Source organism: Lygodium microphyllum, chromosome 14, assembly GCF_053477565.2.
Source record: "Lygodium microphyllum isolate KBCC chromosome 14, Lygodium_microphyllum_v1.1.10, whole genome shotgun sequence".
Classification (NCBI taxonomy): Eukaryota; Viridiplantae; Streptophyta; class Polypodiopsida; order Schizaeales; family Lygodiaceae; genus Lygodium; species Lygodium microphyllum.
The window spans coordinates 20342185-20360154 of NC_141148.1; positions in this window are offsets into that span (position 1 = coordinate 20342185).

A 17970-nucleotide genomic window follows, 5' to 3' on the forward strand; every position below is an offset into this window, starting at 1 on the left:
CTGGAACTCTTTTACAAGATTTCAGGGTGCGCCTTTGTATTTTAAATTGCACCTTTTCCCTTTTGCATTTGCCTTAGGCTTTTTAAGGTTGCCCCTGTGCTTTTGGCATTTTCTCCTCTTCTTTCTTCTATCGGGCTACCTTTTTTTCGCCTTTGCCCTGCGTCTTTTTTATTTCCTTTTGCTTTCTTCGTGTTGGGGTTAACACAAGGTTGTAGAGATTGAGCAAGGAAAGGGCAAGGGCTTACTACATCTAATCCCACTAGTTCTCATGGTCCCAATCGCAACCATAATGACCACCCAAGGCACCACAAACACAATGAAAGAAATAAATCTAATGGCCTGGGTGTAATATCTGGAGGGTAGAGTGCAAGAGATAGCCTGAGAGTCAAGTGGAGGAGCTTCAATGATGGGAATGAAGAGATTGATAGCTGTGGATGCTGAATCAAGGTAGGATCCTAAAAAGTAGAAAGTAGAGGCATCAACAATGTCAATACCTACAACAGTGCCGTTGTGTTGATGGGGTATAATAAGTATGTCAAGGAGCTCCATGTGCAATTAGAAAGGGCAAAGGAAGAAAAAAGGATAGATGTGGTGGATGAGTTGGAGGTTGAAAAGAAAGCCTCAGAAGCATCCCAGTTGGAGAGGATGTGCCAAGTGGTAGGATACCAAAAGGAGATCTATGAGAGCTAAAGGAAGAACTCAAGGCCAAGGAAGGAAAATACAATTGGCAAGAAAGGTTGGAGGAGGAAAGACAAGAGATCATAGGGCTACAAAGAGAGTATAAGCTCCTTATTGTACAACAGGAGGAATTAAGAGAGCAATTGGAAAGGATAGAGGAGGCAACGGATAGGCTTGTAGCAGAAGACACATCAAAAGCTCACAAAGAAATGAAGGAAATGGAGAATAGGCTAATGTCAATGTTAGAAGAGCAAGAAAGGCTGAAAGGTGAGGTGAAACACTTGGAAGAGGAGAAAGCACAAGCTACCCAAATGTGAAAAGAGGAGGAGCCAAAAATGGTGGCTTTAGTCAAAAGACAAAACGAAAGTCTAGAAGAAATTAAGCAAAGAGCCAAAGAGTGGGTAGCTAATAGGGAGGAAAGAGTGAAATACTTGGCAAACCGTCTAGCCCATGTGTGCAGAGAGAAAGAGAGTGCTAGTAGAGAGTAGGATAGAGGCCGTAGAGACAAGGATGGTGGACCAGCAACATGCCTTCATCAACACCATCTTAGATCTCACACAACCAGAAAAGGAGGCCATGGAAATTTTGAAGAAGAAGCTAAAGATTGCTTGCACTGAGCCATAGAGCATGAGTTGTGTGCTCAAACGCAAGAAGCAGAGAGGATACTTGCTAATGGCAAGGTTAATGGCACAAGAAATAGAGTTGCTAGGGTATTAGGATGAACAACGCCACTAGAGCTTGCAAAAGGAGAAGAGCAACAAGTGCCACCCACGCTGAAGGAGGGCTGGATTTCGAGGTGGGCCGGCAAGAAGAAGAACAAGTCCCACAACCAAGCCCTTCACGATCAGAAGCACAACATGAAGTGCCACAAGAAGATCCAACTCCAAAAAGGAAAGCCGAAGCTAGAAGGAAGAGAGAGAAGATGTTGGAGCAAGCACAAAGAAGGCTAAGGGTGCAACCCCTAGTAGTTCCAAAAGTTCCTATCCCACAAAAAGAATGCTTTCCTATCAATTGGAATATGGAACTCGTGGTGTGGGAATAGTGAGAAAATAAGTGTAAATCCTTTGAGTTTACCTTCTGATTCCCACCCACAATGAGCCAAGCGCTATCCCCTAGAGTGGTGGAAGAAGTGATAAGCATGGGCAAAAGATTGGGAGATTGATGGAACGAAGAAAAGAAGCCAATATTGTGGAAAATAGAATCACCAAACTATTGGGAAGATAAGGTCATGGAAGTACCTAAGACTGTGAAGGGGTATGAAGCACAACCCTAGTGGAGGATAAGAATTTGGGATGCAAATATTGATGCGTGGATGTCTTTTTGTAGCACCCTACCCTACAAGAGAAATGACCCAACCTACATGCCATATCCAAGAATGATAGGAGTGGATTTCAATTTTGACGTCCATGACCGCTATGACTTTCCCAAAATATATAATGTAAATGCTACTAAACTAGAAAAAGCTCTCATATTCTCTATAGATGACCTTAGGCCCTCCATCTCCCACTTCCTTAGTGAATTCTCCTCCTGCCCTGACCTAGCCTTCATTACAACCTACAATTACCTTAGGTTACTTAGGGTGTTGCTCACATAGGCTCGTGCCTCTTAGGAATATTGCCTACTACCCCTCTTTTTTGACTTGAACACCAGCATAGAAAATTGTAGAATGGCTAGACTTATGATCCGAGGCACACTTCTTCCATCTTTTTGCATGGCTCTACTAGAAGATATGAACGATAGCCGATTTACTAGATGTAATCATCCATTCTTTTCCAATCTCTCTAAATGTACATATGAATCTAAAGGACTACATGCATAGTAAGAACTTTCTTGGCAAGTCCCTCAAGCCCCAATCTCTTTCTCCCATGACCAAAAACACGATGACTAGTTCTTTGTGTACCTTTAATTTAAAAAAAGAAGAAGAAAAAGAAAAAGAAAAGAGAAAAAGAGCAAAGAAAAAGAAAATAAAATCAAAAGAGGAAATAAGCAATACATCTCACTTTTGATGAGTGCCACAATCAATGCACCTAGGGGCCCTTAAGCTAGGTGCATCCGATGCCCTTGGTCGATCGGGTGCATCAAGGGTAGGACACAACTAGGGAGGTCACACTTACCTATGGTTAGACCTGTCTCCCTAAGCTATACCCACCCCACCTTCGCTATGGATGAACTAGGTCCTCAAGTGTGGGACAACAACCCATACTTGCCCAACTCCCAATTCCATTGGCACGGACAATGCACTGCACGATAAGGTAGACACAACCCCTAGTAAGTAGTGCACCTTCTTTTCCTTTTTAGGTGAATTAGAAACCCCATAACCAATCATCGACCTTGGAGGCCCCATCGCCCACACAGTCCGTCGCTCTTGGTCTCCACAACCTCCACCATTTTGAATTGCTTCTTCTCCTTGTCCAATCCCCGCAAGGCCCCATCATCGACCCACATGACAACTCTTCAACCACACACGCCCTCATCAGCAGCAGCCATCCACAATTGCCATGGGACTGCACTCAACTAGGAGGAGGGTAATGTTAACCATAGTACAGGATAGAGAAAAAGGAAGCAAAAGAAAATTCCAAAATGAGGAAAAAGGCAGCCTGATAGAAGAAATAGGAGGAGAAAAGGCCAAAAACATAAGGGCAGCCTTGAAAGTTCAAGACAATGGCAAAAAAGAGAATGCACATTTTAAAATGCAAAGGCACCCCTAAAATTTTTGTAAAAGAGCACCAGGCTCTCTCCTGTGCACTTTGTAACGTGTAGATGGGCATACGTGAAGGGATAGTGTAAATAGAAGAGAATAGGAAAAGAGGACCTATGCAAGATGGTCGGTCATGTAGAAAAGGAGATGGGTGCCGAAAAGGGATTAGGGCATGCATAAAAGAAAAAAAGTGAATAGAGAAGCTCATTCTTGTTGTATGGCAAAAAATGGTTGTCTTCTTGTTCTTGCTTGTGCTTGAGAGAGCGAGTGAGGGAGTGTGAGGGAGTGAGTGTGTGAGGGTAAGGGATCGTGGTGGAGAAGCTCTCCATATTCTCCTCTCTTCTTTGTCTTCCTTCCCTCTTCTTATCTCTTATCTCTCGCAGCTATGGAGCATGTGTTTGAAGGTGGAGGATTAAGGTTGCTTAAGCTTACATCTTGGATCGTGGAGCTATCGAAAGGTTCAAGAGAGAAGGGTACTTGATCGGGCATGGAGGTAAGCTCACTATACTCGTAGGGTAAAGGGTGCGCTCGGCTATGTGAGAGGTAGCCATTAACATTCAACTCAAAACGCTTGAGCAATAAGTGCACCATGGGTCTTGGCAATGGAGCGAAAGCTCCCACAATGAGACGGTGTGCTCTTGAGTAAAGAGGTTAATAGAAAGAATGTTGATGCTTCCTATAGTTCTCATACTTTGATAACCAAAGGCACTAATGGTAAGAGAAGTAATGACCACTGTGGGAGAGATTCTCAGAAGTCTTGTTCTGAGTTATGTGGACAATCTCGCAATAAGTCTTGTGGCTGTAAGTCCACATTAACTTGTCATTGTTGTGGAAAGTAGGGTCATATTTGGCTACAATGCCATAAAATGTGTGATCACAAGTGTAGGAAAAAACTGATGATTGTACCGTTGTCCCTAGCAAGACTAGCATCAAGATTGAAGAGATAAATGTTGTGCAAACTAATTCTAATGAGGATTACATACTTACGACTTCTTCTCTTGATGTTTCATAGTTGATTAATGCCTCGTCTACCTATGCTTCATATTGGTTAATTAATTCAGGGGCTTCATTTCATATTACCCCTCATTGAGAGTGGTTCCACTCTTATCGCAATATGACATGATCTATTAGATTAGGTAATGACTTGGGATTGGGTGGATATTGTTTGTATTGGAGATGTCGGCTGCAATTTCCTTAAGGCAATATGTTTACTTTGCATAATGTACACCATATTTCAGCTTTGACTAAATTCACAGTTAGATGATGCAAGTTATGTTGTCTCTTTTGTGATTCCTGATGGAAGATTACACACGGAAATCTTGTTCTACCACCCCAAGTTTGGCACTCTTTATACCTTGTATTTGGGCCTATCAACCATATTTTGGTAATGGCTATAGTACCACATATATCATTATGGGATAATTGCCTCATGCACATGTCCTTCAAGGGAATAAAAATGCTTACTCATTTGGAGCATCTTCCTCCCCTTAACAATAAGTGTTTTTATTCTTGTGATCGTTGTCTTTATGGTAGGTAGACCCATAGTTCACATAAGAAGTCTAGCATTACGCACATGGGTGAGCTCTGGCTATTGTTCATTCTAATGTTTATGGACCTATGCCCTATGGTTGTTAGGCGACACAAAGAATTTCAGTACTTTCATTGATGATTACTTACATAAGGTCTAGGCATACCCCATAAAGTAGAATTTGGAAGTCTTGGCTACATTTTAGCATTGGCTTGCTTTTGTTGAGAATCTGTAATTTCACAATCGAGGAGAGTATGTATCCAAAGCCTTTGAGCCTTTTTGTAACAATAGGTGTTTTTTTCTATTGATTTTTGATAATTTTGTGATTGCAATATTGAATGTCAATGTGATTTTTTGTATCAGTTTGAGATGCAAGAACTTGCATATGTTCTAGGTTCCAAATGGTGACATTGAAAATGGTATACCCTTGCATTGACTCAATCACTCTAATTATCCTTTATACCTATGAAACTCCTATGTGCAAGTGATCCAAAAACTTTCCACCACAGATTTAAAAATAGATGTGCATGTAAGTTGCAACAACGTAATAATCATGCTCACAATATCACAATGATGACATAAGTGACTTTCTTGGTGATTCATTTCAAGATAGTGTTGACCAAAATCAATGGCATGAGAAGGCTATTCGAGAGGAGGTGCCAAAAAAGATTATGAAGGTTGATGCCTAATGCACATGAGTGCACGTTTACTTCTATTGAACCTCCAAAATTGGTATTCATGGATCAGTGCATTCCTTTCTACACTATTAAAGTGAGTCAAATTCTACAAAGTTCTTGCAATCAAATAATATGCTTTCAAAGTCAATAAAGGACTCCAAAAATATTATGACTTATATCGGACTTGAATATAAAAGCATCCATGCATGTAATAATACCGATATCTTGGATTGATACACATATGAAACAGCCATTAAATGCAATGCTCATTGATATAAAGATTTAACAACAAAGGCTTCAAACAAGGTATTATGGCATTTTCCATTGGCTTCACAAGTACAACACAAATTTCACAACCCAAAATCGGTTAAACTCGCAATATAGGTTGCAATGAACCATAGCACACATGACATGTTAAGAATCCCCTTGAACTAGCACACCACCTTCAAACATATTGACTCCAAGGTGGCCCGAATTCAAGAATGGGCATGATACATTAAACTCAATGTCAATTCAAATGGAATAAATCCATTATCTATGTGATTAAGTGATCCACATGGCTCATTGTGCTTGTTAACTACAAATTGCCTCTGTTTTTCTTTGTAAAGAAGGAGTACTTGATGCTCCCTTGATTCTAGGTAAATGCCAAGTAAATGGTATGAACATGTCATTGGGGTTGCTTGTTGAGGACCACCAAATTTTTTTGAAGGGATAAACAACACATAAATCTAGACCAAAGGGTGAATGAAGCTTCAAGGTTTGAGTTATTGTGGCATGGACTATCCATGACTTTTCAAGATATTGATGTCCTTCAAGTGCATATCTTGTGCTTGGGTTGCCTACATAGACTACTTTTTCATGTCATGTGTGTTTTGAATTTGCTAATGGTCACCATATTTCATGTTTATCCCACTTATGGAGATTGAATGAGGTCAACTTAGAGTAAGAACATAAATAATAATATTTATCTTCCACGCCATCACTTGCTATAAATGGATCATATGTTACAAAGCAAAGTGTAGGTGAGGAACTTCAATGATGAGGTTGAGAATAGTCGATTTCCCACACAATCTCCTTTGGATTGATATATAAAATAGATTGAAGGGCCTTGTCTTAATCCAAAGTCAAAAGTCACGATGAGTGGAATTGATAAGGAAAGGAAATTGTAAAGTAATGGAAAAGTGGAACTTTCCCACTCCATTATTAATTGATTGGTTTACAGTATTAGAAAGATTTAAATATTTGTCATCTTCTTGAACCCATGCATATCTTTGAGAACATTGGGCACTCCTTGTGTAAGCATCTCATCGACTTGAATATATGAAAGCTTCTAGAGTGGACCTAAAGGAGCAAAAATACAACCCATGATTATGTCTGAGTATGGATGCTAAGATAGGTCTAGCTTTGTGGGGGTGCTATTAATAGAGAAGAATACAAAAATAAAATGTAGGTTCAATCCATATGAATAGCTACATGGTATAGGGCACCCTTGCGGGACATGTTCACAATGGATGACACGAGTCTCTCAAACTTAAGGACACATGGTTGCCATATCTTCTTAAATGTACCATAACTCTCTTGGACCTCACCTCATTTGTTGGTTTTTTAGTAGATAAGTATCATTGCACTTTTGTGATATAATGCAGCATGTATTACCATTGGTGATCGAAGGATATTTGATGGATGGCATATAGGACATTGTACATTGAGTGGGATCATTAGCAAGGTATGAGAAATGGTAATTTGAAATATTTATAGCCCACGTTGATCAGTGGTTGCTTTTGGTTAGGTGGATCACATCTTAAAAAATAGGCATGCGCTCCATTCCATGAAAGAATTTAGAGTGCATTGAGCTTGTTTATCTTATGAAAAAGGAATTTCTAACATCATTCATTAACAACCACATCCATGTACTTATTCACCTAATGGATGAAATAGAGCTTGTTGGAGTTGTCCATGTAGTTCCAGGCAAACACGTCATAGAACTCCTTGAGTAATTGGATGAGCACATCCTCATCTTCCTTGCTTAAATCCTCGGCAATAAGGGCATGTTTAGGCATTTCCCCCTCCTTAGTTAGGTCAAATTCCTTAACTTTTGTTGGGCACCTTCAATAGATTCACTAGTTGCACCGTGGCATTTGGCACCAAGCATAACGACAATTTAATTGCCTATCGTGAAACTAGTAAAGAATTTAATGAGTTCCTAGGGCTTATATTGAGCGCCTGCATCAAAGTCGAGGTTCTTTTGGACTTTCTTAAGAGGGTTCCTTTGCAAGTGAACCAGCAAGTTCATCTTGGAGTAGGAAGCTAGGGTAGGCTAAGGGATTTCAGGATTCGAGTCGATACTAGCATCGGATGAGAATCGAACCCCTCTAACATTGGTGGAGCATCAAAAGGTAGATCTTCTGAGGGCTTAGTAGTGAACAGATCAGGGTTGGAAGGCAGGGTCAAAAGTGTGGGATTTAAGTTAAGCGTAATCGATGGCCTTCAGGTACTCCAACCATTCTAAGTCAGACTTTGGATTTAACACAAACCAAGCCGGGATCAATGTGCAAAGTGAGGTGTTTGGAGGGTTTTGGGTCAACTCTGATTTGCTCAATTGTTTGTCCATCAAAGTCATAGTTTACGTCAAAATCTGTATCACTTTTATACTCGTTTGGTTCACCTTCAAAGTCATTATCCTCCTTTGTGTTCAAGTCATTAGGGGGGCATCATGGAGACAAAAAGGTTCTTATGATAATCAATCAAAACTTGATGTAGCTTAGTCCAACACCAAATGGGACATGTTGAGAGCTCTTCAAAGATAAGTAGGTTAGCCTCTCCCATGTTCTTGAAGGCTGGTCTCCATAACAAGAGGAGTTTATGGAGTTCAAGTCAATCAAGGATGATGAAGGTAATAAAGAACTCCCTCACAAAAAGAAGCATGTGAAGAAATCACCTATGAAGAGTCAAGAAAATGCAAAGATTGCAAGGAATAGAAGACCAAATGTGTATTTTTTTTCCAATGAGTTAAGCTTGAGTGGAATTTCTTATTGCGACCTAAGCCAGAAACCCATTTAGAGTTGGAAGATTGGTTCTTATAGAGATAGCCCATCACATCCTACCATATATTAAGGCTTTTGCATTGGCTACCTTAAGGAGGGTTCACGTGCCAAGTTTTAGAAGGTGTATGTGAAAATTTGTTGAACATACACAATCATCAACAATGAAGTTGGAACTGTCCTAGGCCATGCCTTTGCCTCATCACAACATGGAGGCATTGATGTTGACCACGATGATTTTTCTCTACATAGGTTTGACTTTCAAAGAGGATCCACTTCTAGTAGCATAGGCCTCAAATTACCGAATTCAAAGCCTTTGAATCCTCTCATCTCAGGTGATCTCCTTGAAAAATAGGCTTTCAAAGAATGTAGAATGATTGAAAAATATATCAACATGTGGTACTGACATGCAGCTATCACATGGAAGATATAAATCATGTATTTGTCAATGAGTTAGAGGAGGCCTTTAGACTGCAGATAGATAATAAGAAGAAGCATGTCTAAAATATGACCACTTTTTATTGGATTCTCAACAAAATCCAAAATTTGTAGAGCTAGATGCTCAAAAGTGAGTTGCAAAAAGAGTCTTTGAGATACAATAGTAGATAAATCCTACTAGAAGTGAGTCGTAGGTAGCAAAGTGCATGCATGGAAGAATTATCTCAGAATTATAGAGCTGATAAGGGAAATGTGGGATTTCCACAAAACATGATACATATTAATGGGCTAAGTAGTTCACCCTGCTTGAATTAAGCATCGAGCTTCTTAACATTTCATGGTAATATGCATTATGTATATGTATTTATGTTATTTTTTCTTTTGTACCAAGGATGCTTATATTGTGGATTCTTTATGCACTTGTGTGTTTTGTGGCCTAGGCTTGCATTTGGATGCTTTGGATGTTGTATTTACCCCTTGCATGCACACATAACCACCTGTTGTGCATATCACATCACTTCTCCAACTACACATTATGCATGGCTTAGTTATGCAATGAAAGCATGAGCTATGCCTAGATGGCTACAGTGGGTTATGGGCCCCTTAAAGGTATCAACCTAAAGTTTTAACTCTTTTACTAGAGTTTCATGCACTTTTGGTTTCCACTATTTGCATTTAGTCCTCTTTTCACATAATTTGGTACTCTCTATATTTAAGGTAGTGATTTGATAATGTTTATTTTAACTATTTTGGTATAGTTTCTTACATTCTACATTCGACTACTATTTTAGTATAAGATTTTCAAATGTGACCACTCATGTAGTTCTATTAGGTGCTCTTTTGACCTTATTACACTAGAGCTCAATATTACGAGTATGCTAGTAGTATTTGCTTTGAGTAAAATTTTCCTCCTTTCCTATTTTTGTTAGACTTGCACACCCAAATGCCCACAGGGGGGGATGCCTCCCCTCCAAATATTAGCCACTTTAGTACTATGACCATTTTGTTCTAAGGAATAGTAGTATCTAGTTGCTAGTTCTAAGTATTACCGAGAAAGAAAGCACTTTAGTACTTTAGCACTATGTCACCATTGAATTAACATTACTTTTACTATTTGGAATATATCATCATTGTGTTGGTAATATTTAGGACTACATAAATCTATGTCATCGTTGCCTTATCCATTTTTAGTACAATCTTGTATGGTATTATTCCATCATTGCATTAGTTGTTAGTAGTATTAGTGCATGGAAGCATTCACACTTTATAGGATGAGGGAGAGGTAACTATAGGTATGCACATGTCTATACAAGGCTCGCTACAAATCTTAAGGAGTTGACACTTGCACTTGCATAGGTCAATCTTGATAAAGGAGGTGAAAGAAACCCTAATTTGGAATGTGTAGAGGATGTAGAAGCTCCTATGATGAAGATGATTGCAAAAAGAAAGACTTGAGTGACCAAACTAATGCTTCATACCCCTTCACAATCTTGGGCACTTCCATGACCTTATCTTCCCAATAATCTGGTGATTATGTCCTCCACAATGTTGGGTTTTTTTCTTTTCTTCATTTAATCAATCCCCAAGTCTTTTGCCCATGTTTATCACCTCTTCGACCACTCTAGGGGATAGCACTCGGCTCATTGTGGGTGGGAATCAGAAGGTAAACTCAAAGGGTTGGCATTTATTTTCTCATAGTTCTCACACCACGAGTTTCGTGTTCCAATTTACAGGAAAGCACTCTTCTCTCTATGGGATGGGGACTTCTAGAACAACTAGGGGTTGCGCCCTTAGCCTTCTTTGTGCCTGCTCCAACATCTTCTCTCTCTTCCTTCTAACTTCGACTTTCCTTTCTAGAGTTGGATCTTCTTGTTTTACTTTTGATCATGGGGGGCTTAGTTGTGGAACTCGTTCTTCTTCTTATTGGCCCTCCTCTAGGTGGCACCTATTGCTCTTCTCCTCTCACAGACTCCAGTGGTCTTTGTTCCTCCTTATAACCTATTAATTCTACATCTTGACCTATCAACCCTACCCTTAGCAAGTATTGTCTTTGCTCTTGCTAGCTTAGACTCGTTTTTTCTTCTTGTGTTTGGGCACACAAGCCATGCCTTATAGCTCTGTGGGCAATCTCTAACTTTTTCTTCAAAACTTCCGTGGCCTCCTCCTCTTCAGGTTGTGTGATATCTAGAATGGTGTTGAGGAAAGTGCTTTGCTAGCCCACCATTCTTGTCTCCACATGAATGCCCTACTCTCTTGCTTTTTGCATGGGCTAGATGGCTACCAAGTCCCTCACTCTTTCCTCACTCTTAGCTACCTATTCTTTGGCTCTTTGCTTCATTTCCTCTAGACTTTCATATTGTCTTTGGGCTAAAGCCACCATTCTTGGCTCCCGCTCTTTCCACATTTGGGTTGCTTTTTCTTTATTCTCTTTCAAGCACTTCATCTCACCTTTCAACCTTTCTTGCTCTTCCAACCATGCTGACAGCAACTTATTCTCCATTTTCTTCATTTCTTTACAGTGCTTTTCCTCTTCATGAGCTTTTGTGGTGTCTTCTATTGCAAGTCTATGTGTTTCCTCCTTTATCCTTTCCAATTGCCCTCTTAATTCCTATTGTTGCATGATAAGGAGCTTATACTTTCTTTATAACCCTATCAGCTCTTGCCTTTCTACCTTGAACCTTTATTGTCAATTGTCAGCCTCTTCCTTGGCCTTGAGGTCTTTCTTCAGCTCTCATGTATCTCCTTTTGATACCCTGCTACTTGGCGTATCCTCTCCAACTGGAATGCTACCAATGCTTCCTTTTCATCCTCTAACTTAGACACCACAGGTGTCTTCTTTTCTTCCTTTGCTTTTTACAGTTACGCAAGGAGCTCCTTGACATACTCATCATACCCCATCGATGGTAGCACTAATGTAGGTATCAATGTTGTTAATGCATCTACCTTCTACTTGTTAGGATCTTGCCGTGATTTAGCATTCGTAGCTACCAATCTCTTCATTCCCATTGTTGGAGCTCCTCCTCTTGAGTTTGGGGCTATTTCTTGCACTCTAACCACTAGATATTGCACCTAGGCAATTAGATTACTTTCATTCACCATGTTTGTGGTAGCTATAGTTGGGGCCATGAGAGCTGGTGGGATTAGATGTAGCAAGTCCTTGCCTTTTCCTTGCTCAATCTCTACTGCCTTGGCACTAGTGCTTGGGCCTTCGTTTATTAGCAGGTTCATGGCAGCTAACTCCTCCTCCTTGGCATGCTATTCTATTGACAATAGCTTTAGCAGTGTCTTCTTCCCCTTACTTGCATAGTCTTTCTGCTACTTCTTCCAATTTCTTCACCCTCTCTTCTTCGAACTTTTTTTACTCTTCTTAAGCCTTTTGCATCTCAGCCTTTTCTTTTCTAGTCATTGTTTGCGAATTCAATAGAGAATGTCTTAATCTCCTTCCATGAGATCCATTGCAATAAATTCAACAACTTATAAATCACCAAAAGTGAGGCACCCCACAATCATGATCGGTAGTACAAACTGTTGAAAATGGAGAAGCATTATGAACATCAAGTAGACACTAAATAGCAAAATACTGAGGTTACTTGCTACCAAGGTCAATATAAACCTGGCATATCTTATGCCCATCATGGGATTTTAGCTCTAATAGCTAGTTATCTGTAGAAAAAGTAAACCTAAAGGAATGTATCATATCCATTGGGGTGCAAATAGACTTGATAATTTGCTTCACAATGCACTCTTCTTTAGTGGATAGGACCCAAGGAGCGCAAGGTAGTTGCAAGCGACTGTCAGGGCTCAAAGCGTCTCCATCTTGCCTATCTTCTTCAAATCCATTCATGCCCCTATAGTTTTCTCTCTTTTCTATGATATGGTCCCATATTAAGCTGTCCATGTTCTTGAAAATATGCATGGGATCCAGCAAATGGTTGATCTGTAAGTGGGTCCAATATGGCAACTCGTAGAAAGCTGAGAACCATCGCATTCCAATTGGATGTGACTCCTTGTGGACCATTTTCAACTCATACTAGCTTTGGCCATTCATTTGTGCTAGAGGTCGTCTAAGAAAACCTTCCCTCAATTCATGACCCTCCAGTAAGAAAGTGGTGTTTCCTTGATATACCATCTTCTTCATGGTCCGTGACCTTCGAGAGTCTAACTATGGTCCACACAATTTACATGCATGATAACCTGAGGTAACCAAACCTATCACAATGCCCCTATCTAGTCAACACAAACTTGAAAGAGTCATGTTAGATATCAACAACAAGAATGGAAGCCCACTTATCTCAGCACTCCCCGAATCCTAGAAAGTCATGCATGGTCCATATGGGAATGGCTCGTATATAAGCGGACCATTGACCATCATGCTTGCTCATGTCTTCCACAGTGACCCCCTCCTCCCACAAAATCTTGAGCTCATCAACTAATGGATGGAGATAGACGTCCATGTTCTTAACTTTGAGTGCCCAGGAATGAGCAAGCTAAGGATTAGGTGTCCTTTCTTCGTAGAAAACCATGGTGGGATATTGTAGTTAACATAGACTACATGCCACACACTCTAAGAAATTGAGTGGAGACCGAATGGATTCACGCCATCCATAGCAAGACCAAGCTAAAGATTCCTTCGCTCATGTACAAAGCTTGGAAAAGTGGAGTCAATGTGGCTCCATGCACATGAATATGCTATTATTCATTGGACTCCATCTGTGGATCTATTTTGTACATGGCACATTGTCAAGCTTAGCAAGCCTGATGTACGAAACATGTGACGTATATGTGGTACAAGTGGAAAGTATCTGAGAACCTTCCGAGGGAAGGTTTGCCCTTGCAAGTCCTGTTGATACTTGTAGCACCATACTTCAAACATGTCTCCATAGTCCCGTAGCCTCCTTGAAACAACACACAATCATTGATACATGCATGGATGTTGTTGTAGTCCGTGCCAAGCTTTTGTAACACCAATTGTGCATCATGACAGGACTCATGCATCGTGTTCTCAAGTAGTAATATGTGATATTTTAGCAACTTCAAAAAAAAAAATCAAAGCACCCTTGAAGAGCACAATAAGCATTTTTTTATTATGGAGGCAAAAAAAATAACGAAGTGTAGAATGTACATGAATAACTTGATCACACTCGCATTGCTCCACCCGTACTTTGCATGCACACTTATGAGCACAAGCAGCATCTTCAAGCGAGATAATCACACCCATCATACAATGGTATGGATGCTTACTCTTTCAGTGGATCAAATGACTCAACATCCATGGATAGTAATGCATTGATCATTGCCTTCTCAAGCTCCAAGATTGGAGAAAGGTTCGAAAGGCCTGCTATCTCCTTTGGTATCGAGGGTATAGTCTGTGACGTACCCTGCAATTGGTATCTCTCTCTCTCCCATTGTTTCTCTCTACCATCTCTCTACTTCTCTCCCCTTCTCTTTACCTTTATCTATTTTTATACATCCCCCTCGCTATTTCTCTCCCTACTCCTCTTTCTCTCCCTCTTTTCCTTTCTTTGTTTGCCTCCTTCCATCTCTCTTTGACCATTGCTTTTCTCTCCCCATCTCTCTATCTTTATCTATCCCCCTTTCTATTTCTCTCCCCACCCCTCTTTTTCTCTCCCTTTCCCTTTTTTAATTTCCCTTCATCTTTCATTATTTCTCTCTCTTCCCCTATCTTCCCTCCCCACTTTCACTCATTCTCTCTTTTCCTTTCCCTCCGTTTTTCTCTCTATTTCTTTTTCTCTTTCCCTCCCCGGTCTCACTCAACACATCTTTTTGCAATCAAAATCAAATATAACAAATAAAAAACTTACAAAATAATGACACTAAAAGACCCTCTCTCCCCACCTCTCTTTGTGTCTCTCTTCCCCCTCCCCCTTTGTTTTTCTATCATTCCATTCTCTCTAATTCTCTCATTGTTTCCATATTTCTCTCTCCCTCTCTATCTATTGTTCTCTCTATCTTTGTCCCTTTTTCTCCCCCTCTCTCTCTTTTCTTTTCACTCTCCTTCCTTTCTTTACCTCACTCTTCTTTTCTACTTGTTCCTTCTCTCTCCTCTCTCTCTCCCCCTCTCTTTCTCTTTCTTTGTTGCCTCTCTCTTTGTTTCTCTCCCCCCCCCCCTTGTTGTTTCTCTTACTCATTCTCCCCCCCCCCTCTCTCTCTCTCTCTCTCTCTCTCTCTCTCTCTCTCTCTCTCTTTGTTACCTTCCCCCCTTTCTCTCTCTCCTCCTTCCTTTATATCTCATTTCTCTCTTTCTTTGTTACCTTTTCCCCCTTTCTCTCTCTCATTCTCTCTTCCTCTCTCTCCCTCCTTTCCTCTCTTTCTCCCTCTCTTTTAATGCCTTTGCATGCATGCTTAACTCATTTATTATCTGCGTGTAGGAAAATACTAGAGTACATGCAAGTTTCCATATTTTTGGACATTAGTGATGATCTACTTCTTTTGGAAGGTCCTACACATTAGGCAATATCATTATTGACAATATTAATAAATAAGTAATCCATCAAAAAGAGAAAATTGAAAGCTTAGGTGTATTAAGCACATGGGGGGAGAGAGAGAGAGAGAGAAAGAGAGAGAGAGAGAGAGGAGTTAAGTTATTCCCAAAGGCTTCCTTGATCAGTGTTGATGGTTGATCACTATTGATGCCATAAGTCCAAGGCACATGCATGCAAAGAGGTTCTACGAGACCAATGTATAGAACGAGAGAGAGAGAGAGAGAGAGAGAGAGAGAGAGAGAGAGAGAGAGAGAGAGAGAGAGAGAGAGAGAGAGTGCAAGACATAGCCCCACAGCCTCATGCTGCATGCTGCCATGGCAAGTTTGCAACCCAGCACCAAGGGCAATGTATATAGAGAGGCCAAATAATTTGATGCGCAAATGCTCAATTTCTATCCCAACTTTAACACATAGTTAATTTGCTAAAGGACAATCTACTCAAATATGGAATTCGTTGCCATTGTAAGGTGCTAGCATAGTACACCACATAGAGAGAAAGATCTCTATCCTACATAAGAAGCCGATGTGTTATTGAGGTCATCCTACGATGTCGTGTTGTCATGCATATTTAAGAAAACAACCCAAAATATTTGTGAAACCATAAGACAACTAGTAATTAGTAGTAATATTCTATGACAGATAGAGATCATTGTAGCTTTTGTGACAAAGATCATCATACTATTGATATTTTGCGATGACAAACAAATAGAAAATCTCAGTCTGTGATGTGTCAGATCGAGAGATAAACATTGAGATCTTCAATGGATGACCTACCACGGCCCCATCACAAAATATGAGATAGTAACATGGCATGTCTGCAAGGGGGGGAGAGAGAGAGAGAGAGAGAGAGAGAGAGAGGGGGAGGGGTGTGCAGTGGCATCATCTGTTCGTAGCATGGCGATGAGAGAAAGGCCATAGCAAACCGCCACAGACCTGCTTCTTGATCTTGCATGCATTTACATGGTTCATACTTGCGATGCCATCACAAAAGATGAGAGAAATCCATAGCATGTATGTAGGGTGGAGAGAGAGAGGGGAGTGTGCAAAGGGCATCTCTATGGCATGAGAGAGAGAGAGAGAGAGAGAGCGAGAGAGAGAGAGAGAGAGAGAGAGAGAGAGAGAGAGAGAGAGAGAGAGAGAGAGAGAGAGAGAGAGAGAGAGAGAGAAATAGAGATTGCAGTGAGCCCTAAGGGGGGGAGAGAGAGACCTAAAAAGCAAGAGGGAGTGGTATAGTGGCTTGCCATGTGGCAAGGCATTTACTTGTTGCACCGATTCAGAACAAGTAAATGCCTTGCCACATGGCAGAGCCACTATACCACTCCCTCTCCCCTTTTACTAAATGCTAAAAAATAAATACTACACCATTTACCCCCTCTCCCATTCCCTCTCCATGTGGCAAGGTAGGGAATGCTAACATTACTGTGTAATTCTGTGTTTGGTAGTGTTTAAGATTATGCAATAGTAATTTCATTGATTTATCATTGTTACCAGTAATGTTTAGGGAGGCCCATGTTGATGTTTAGTGTGAAGGGTGGCTTATTATGTCCTTTAACGTTCCTCCTATGCTAACATTGATACTTAATGTTGTGTTTTGTTATTATGTTAATGTATTCTAATATTTATGTGTCCTAGAATGTTTAAAGCTACATTGATGTTCCTAATATTAATGTTTATGTTTTAACATAAATGTAATCTCTCACTTGCAAAGTATTAAACCTAGGCAAGGAAATATAAACTTAAACTAATACCATTACTTTGTTGTTATTGTTATGCATGGTTCCATTAAACTATTGCCATTAACAATACTTTATTTGTGTTCTATTTATTTTTTTGTGATTATTGCAATTTATTGTGTGTATGAAGTTATATTTATGTTTAGTTTGTTTCGTGTTGGATTGCTTTAATGTATGTTGCACTCTATATGTATGTGTGTACAGATATGGATGAATCAATTTATTTATGTGTTGTTTGTTCTAAGATTTTGAACACTGATGTCAAAACCCCCCTCTCTCTCTCTCTCTCTCTCTCTCATGTTTGTATAGTTAGATTTATATTTTATCCTTCTTACCTTAACTGTTTATATATCATATTGATTTAGAATTTCTAACTTTGTATATTGATTTTGTTGTGTAAGTACAAGTATGTCCTCCTCTCTAATTTATTTCACAATGATTGCTTTCATGGTTTAACATTAGATTCTCTCTCTCTCTCTCTCTCTCTCTCTCTCTCTCTCTCTCTCTCTCTCTCTCTCTCTCTCTCTCTCTCTCTCTCTCTCTCTCTCTCTCTCTCTCTCTCTCTCTCTCTCTCTCTCTCTCTCTCTCCTACATTGTAATTTTTCAGTGCTCATTTGCCACTTAAATGCAAAAAAGAGAGAAAAAAATAAGGAAAAGTTCTCATATGTATTGCTA